This window comes from Pinus tabuliformis, chromosome 8 (assembly GCF_031772625.1).
Source record: "Pinus tabuliformis cultivar Carrire ecotype Pingquan chromosome 8, CPIR1, whole genome shotgun sequence".
Lineage (NCBI taxonomy): Eukaryota > Viridiplantae > Streptophyta > Pinopsida > Pinales > Pinaceae > Pinus > Pinus tabuliformis.
In genome coordinates this window covers 131,996,396-132,002,728 of record NC_142294.1, presented here as the reverse complement: position 1 = coordinate 132,002,728, position 6,333 = coordinate 131,996,396, and the positions used below count along the sequence as shown (strand labels likewise).

At 42.6% G+C, this 6,333-nt stretch overlaps 1 pseudogene; it reads left to right on the top strand.

The window, feature by feature from the left end:
- The first annotated feature begins 4,552 nt into the window (after positions 1-4,552).
- On the top strand, positions 4,553-5,038 carry LOC149234464 (putative methyltransferase PMT1 pseudogene; annotated as a pseudogene).
- Positions 5,039-6,333: the final 1,295 nt, after the last annotated feature.

Genomic DNA, 6,333 nt, shown 5'->3' with positions numbered 1-6,333 from the left:
GTGATCCCGGAAATGAAAGTTGGTCTACGAGCTTGACCATTCTTCCTTCATGTGGAAAACACATTACTCTAAAGAGTGAGGAGACTACAGCTCCCATGCAATATATATAGTCTCGTCCAAGGAGTAGGTTATAATCCAAGGGTCCTTGAATGACCATCACGTTCATTTGAACGGTCTTCCCTTTCAATGTAACAGGCACATTGGGGAGGATCCCTAATGGTCGACTGGTTCCTTTATCGAAACCCGAGAGATTTCTTATCTCAGGCAAAAGCGTCGGGGAACCCAGTGCTTTCCAAGCAATAGAGGAAAGGATACTCATAGATGCCCCTTCATCAATGATAGTTCCAGCCATTACCATTCTGTATATTTGGACCATGATTCTGAATGGTATACTGGCTGGCAACCGGGGTCTACCTAGTTCGTTCCAATCAAAGGACACAACCAGGTTGCTTGGTGGTGGGACCGAATACACGGCCAGATATGACCCTGACGATGTTCCTTCCTGCGATAAAGGAATGGGCGCATTGCCTTGACGCTCGTTAGAGTCTGTGTTGATGAAAAGAATCTGGATGGTGTCATCCTTATTCTCTTCAGTGAGGGTGTCATTTGAAGATGAATCTTCAGTGACGGTGTCATTTGAAGATGAAACTTCTGAAGGGAGAACCAGGTCAACTGCCGTATCTACCTTTGGACTTTCGTTCGGCCTGGATTCAGTAGGTTCATTTTCAATGACTAACGCTTCAGCTGACCACTTGAGCGGGCCAACTGTATTCTCAACCAACGAAGGACTTGGCACGAGTTTTTTGTATCCAGGAGGAAGTCTCAGCGGTGAAACCGGACGATCTTCTAAAACTCTCTTCGCTTCGTCTAAGAAGGTACAACGGCGGATGGCGTGATCGCCTTCACACAGTCTGCAGGGGGATCTTGCTCCCCCTCTTTGTCTTGAACCTTCACTTTCGCTGGTTGACGGTAAGCATTCAACATGGCTATCAGAGGTTGATGCTTCCGAATTGTGCAAACGAGGGGACCAGTCCCTTAGTATCCGGGGAATACAGGGACAATCTCTATGGAAGTGGTCTCCTCTACATATGACACATGGCGATTTAGGCCCGGTCTGTGCTGTGTGTGGATTTTTGTCAGATGTCTTCTGCTTGCCCCCAGTTGCCTTAGGCTCCTTCTTCTTCTTCTCTCTCTTCTTCTTCTCCTTCTTCTCCATGGGAGCTTGGCTTTTGCCGGCTCTACCTTGTGAAGATGAAGGATTGGAGGAAGAGTTATAGGAAGTAGAAGGCTGGTGGGCAGCTCTAGACTGATCTAACTGTTGACTCGACTGTTCAGGAACCATGGTGTTCTGAACTACATTGGTTGAGAATAGCCAAATTGGCAGGCCAATTGTCAGTCCTGGAAGCGACAATGTGGCCATGTGGGGCGCACCAAATTCTCCCCAAGAGGAGAAAGGACTAGGATTTCCATCATGTGGAATTCCTTGGTTGGGGCGTTCCATGTTCTCAACTTACAGATCAACGCAGGAATAGGAGGTGATTATGTTCCATTTAAAATAAATTTTATAACGACGCTTTAGACACAACTTGCTTTTTCACTTTTTAAGAGTCGAGAAAAAGCTAAAGATGACTCTAGTCTCCTTCGATGTTTTAACGAGCCCGAAGTGACAAATGCTCGGATGGACTTTTTCAGTTATAGAGTTTGGAAAAGGCCAAAAGAAACTACTCTGGAGTTCTAGGCAAAGGGTGTGCCAAACTTTTCGCAAAACCACAGAATACGTTTTACGGTACGGGTGGTCGATCTTCGTGAATGTTGTGTTCACTGCATTGCGATCAGTAGGGCGGCCGACACGGCTTCCTATGGATAAAGGCTTTGTTCCTATAGGGGTCTCCCAATATATACGCGACGGTACGTGGGAGCACAAGTCCGTATTGATACTTATCGCTTCACCGTGGAGGAATCACCCAACCACTCAATGCTAAGATATCACGTTTAACGACGCCGGAACACGTCTCTAGCTTAGACCTCTATGTGTTTGCGTTATGTTTCAATGCGTTGTTATGTAAATTCAATTTATTTTAAGGTTGATCTTGTTTAGCAGTTTGCCTTTATGGATCACCACGAGATGTATGGTACAACTCCTAAATGCAGTCTAAGATGATAAGCAAGCTTTTCAATCTTTCAACTTTGAAAATCTTAACTACTGAGTGAAAAGAAAGACATCATCTTTTCACACAGATCATAGAGCACACACTAATGCACTTTTTCCTAAATCAACATGCAAGCTGCCAAAATGCTCATGCACAATGCAGGTATTTCTTTTCTCTTTCTTAATGCTGATGTATTACAAAAAGAAAGCTGTTGTATAACTTTGAATTCAATTTCAAGTGAAAGCAAACAAGCTTTTGTCCAAAATCAAAAGACACCTTAAGATTTACTTGTTTCAACACTAGAAATGTATAAATTCAAACCATATGACGAAAGAAAAAGCTCAATCAGCTATGAACAGCAAACAAACTAACTCTTAAGATCAGAACGACACTTATCACAGGTCTAGATCTAAGAGGTCACAGCAAGACTAGTTCACTTTCGTTATGGGAAACTGCAAATGATATAAGAAATACACAAAGAACAAACACAGTTTCTTTATACAACCGAGGCGGAATAGTGGCAAGGAAAGGTGATTTCAGATAGGTACATTGACTGATAACAGGCTGCAAAAACAAGGATGAAAACAGGGCAATAAACAGCAGGGAACCCCAGTTGCACAAGGCAAAACTGGTTCAGCGCAGGTAGTACACTGTCAGTTTGACATTCAGCGCAGGTAGCCCCTTCGGGACCTGCGATGAAATGCAGACTGTCTTCACAGTGCCTGCAATGAATAGAGAAACTCTCGTTTCTCTTGGTTTCCGGGTCACAGATTGCTCAAAAATCAACAGTTTTTGGCCAAATCAGAAGCTATCAATCAAGTACACACTAAAGGATGAAAAGGAGGATGAAAAGCTATCACTAAGAGCTATTCAGAGTCCTTGTGGATCAGCTCTTCAAATCATAAACATGCCCAGAAACTAAGCTAGAGTAGCTGCCCTCTACTTTGCATTTGAAAGATCCAAATGCAGTTCGATTCGGTACTCCCTGTGTTTAGGAAATGAATAGCAAAAACACAAACAACCAACAAGATACGATCCCCAGTGGAGTCGCCAATTTGTTGTTGGGAAAAGTATCCAATACGGAATGACCCTATCCCACTCTAAGGGTGATAGTACCTCAGCAACAATCAAAGCAAAGCTATCTAAGATTTCTTCTTTATGAAAGTAAAATAGGGGAGAAAGAGGTCCACTAACCGATGTCTTTCGCTAATGGTTGATCCAATCTTCTCTCCTTGCTGCTTGCTCCCAGCTCCTTGCTCTTTCACTGGCCCAGCTACACCAAGATCCTGCAAAATGGCAAGAGAGGGAAACTACAAGAAGCATACATTCATAATTGATTCAAGGATTAGAATAAACCAAATACACAAGTATAACAATACACCATTGAAACACATGCATATAGAAGAACCTCAAATGCTTTATTAATGGAAGAAGTAAAGTTCAGGAAGTGATACAACCATAAGAGGCCCAATCCAGCATCACCTTCCCAGCAGAAAGAAATCTCCTCTTCACCTCCTTCTAAGCAAATCACCCAATAGTTCGATACTCAAACCGACAGCACTTCCTTACATTCACAAGATTCCAGCCTCTCTAGACCTCATGAGAGAGATCTATATATAGGAGTTTTGGAGAAAGGATGAGTCAGCTTGAAGCTGGCATGAAGCTGACTAGTGTCCTCTCTCACTTCAGTTATTCTTCAGTTCTTGAGTCCACTTGGAGGTTCTTGCTTCCACTTGGAGATCTAGACCCTCTTACTCATCACCAGTCGAATTCCTTGATCCAAGTGTCATTTTGGAAGCTTCCTGGGCATTGACACCTTGAGGAATGACTGTGCCACATGTCCCAACTCGCCCAGCGCAGGTAGCCTTCTTTGCAGTTGACATTCAGCGCAGGTAGACAGTGGAGCAGTTGACATTCAGCGCAGATGCTCAGTGGAGCAGTTGACATGATCCAGAATTGCCTTGTTTTTGAGTGTTTTCAGGCGGAGAACTGATATTCAGTGCTGTGGTTTGCTGACCTTGTTCCTCTAGGGGTAGGAACAACATGTTTAGGGACTTTGGATCCCTTAGATTATGGACATTTCATGCTTCATGCTGTAAGGCACAAAAATGTCTATAACATTGGTCAAACCGACGGTTGAGTGGAGTTCGAGTCGGCGATGCAGCCGGAGGTCAAGTGGTGACTGCTTGGAAACTGTTTGGCCTATGTGGAGCTTGGAGATCGCCAATTTTGAGATATCCATGATTCCCCTATCTGCTCAAATCCTTGAAGATTGTGAAATATTTGATAATTGAAAGTTGGACGGTGTCAAAGTCTGTATGTGTGGGCGTGGAGCAGAGCAAAGCGATGATTAGAGCCAATCCGGCGATCAAAAGTGGAGTTCGTTCTAGCCATATGTTGAGATGGTTGTTTCTGTCATTAAGAGAAAGGGAGAAGAGTTCAAAAAGGATACGGCAGTCTGGCATCAAAGAGTGAAGTACTATTTGGAGAAAATGAAGCCAATGATTGGGAATGATACTTTTAGAAACATTATGGACCTCAGGGGAAATCTCGGTGGATTTGTAGCTGCACTCATTGACAAAGATGTTTGGGTGATGAATGTTGTTCCTGTAAATGCTTCAAACACGTTGAAGGTCATCTATGATAGAGGCCTGATGGGAACCATACACGACTGGCGTGAATCATTTTCAACTTATCCTCGTACTTATGATCTCCTTCATGCCTGGACTCTCTTCTCTGACATCTATGAGAAAGGCTGCAGCATAGAAGACTTGCTTTTAGAAATGGACCGGATCATTTGGCCAACAAGGTTTGTGATTATTAGAGACAAGCCTTCAATGATAAAATATATCACTAACTATTTGCCCGTCTTGAAGTGGGATTCCTAGAAATTGATTGTCAATTCTGAATCTGATCCACTTTCTTCTGATGATGAGACAATATTGTTTGCACAAAAGCAGTTGTGGATACTAGATGAAATTCAGTAGAGATGTCATTTTGTAGACTAATTATTCAAGAAAATTTCATTATCTTGTTACAGGATAGTTGAATATTGAGGATGCTAGTCTTCTTTGCTAGATGGTTACTACCTATTCAAGCAAATTCCATTAGCTTGTTGTAGGCTGGCTAAATATTTAGGATGCCAGTCTTCTTTGCTGAAAGAAAGGCGGCTGTAATTCATGTCTAACCTCCTCGCGAGAGGAATGAGTCCTCATATTGTTTTGCAAGGAAAAAGAAAGGTGGTTGCTTTTTGATTTAAGGTGTTGTGTGGAGTGGAGAGAGGAAGATTTCTTTTTCGTAGGTCTTGGAAGGGCGGTGATATCTGTATCCTAAAGCAGCAGCAAGAGATTCAATATGGCCAATCCAGATGTTGTTTCTCAGAACAACGACATCCCTATGTCTCTACCCCTGCCCGACTTCCATTATTGCATTTGAGTACTTACCAAGACCTTTGCAGACTTTTCATTGCTGCGTTCAAAGACTTTTGCAGATAAAATAGATAGCATTGCTGAAATCGGTGTCCAGATCAGAGAAATGGGACGCTTTAATTCCTTTTGCCATGGAAAGCTCTAGAGCATTCGCAGGGACAACGTTATCGAGATTTCTGTGGATCCGGAGAGCGTTGATTCACAAAAACGCTCGGCGTGATGGGGACAAATAAATTCTGTCACTTTCATTCGATGAGGCATTCGCTGGTAAGGTTGCCGGGATTAGAGAGATCCGGGAATCCTGATTGACCTTGAATGCGATGGAGGATTGGACCATGGAGTCCTCGATTATTATTTTGAAGGGAAAATTGTGTTCTCTTCGTATGGTTGTGTGCCGATGTCTGGATCATCAGTTTTTGAATGCATTGAGTCCAAGTGAAAGGTCATCAATCTGTTTCTTTATCATTAGACCCCTCACGGGTATCGTTGGTAAAAAATGGCTGCTGATATGTTTGGAAAATAATCATCTATGGGCAGAGATAGAGAAATTAAAACTGGGGAATTTATGCTTTATTTAGTTTCTTGGAATCATGTTTAAAGTTATTGAGCCTTATTGAGCCTAGCTAACTCAATGTAGGTAAAGTTATTTTGTTGGAATTCGTGACTCTAACAAATGACTGGTTAAGCATGGAGTTCCAAGAATTTATTTGATGAAGATGCCCAAGATGTGAACTATGAAAAGATGGGATAAAAGA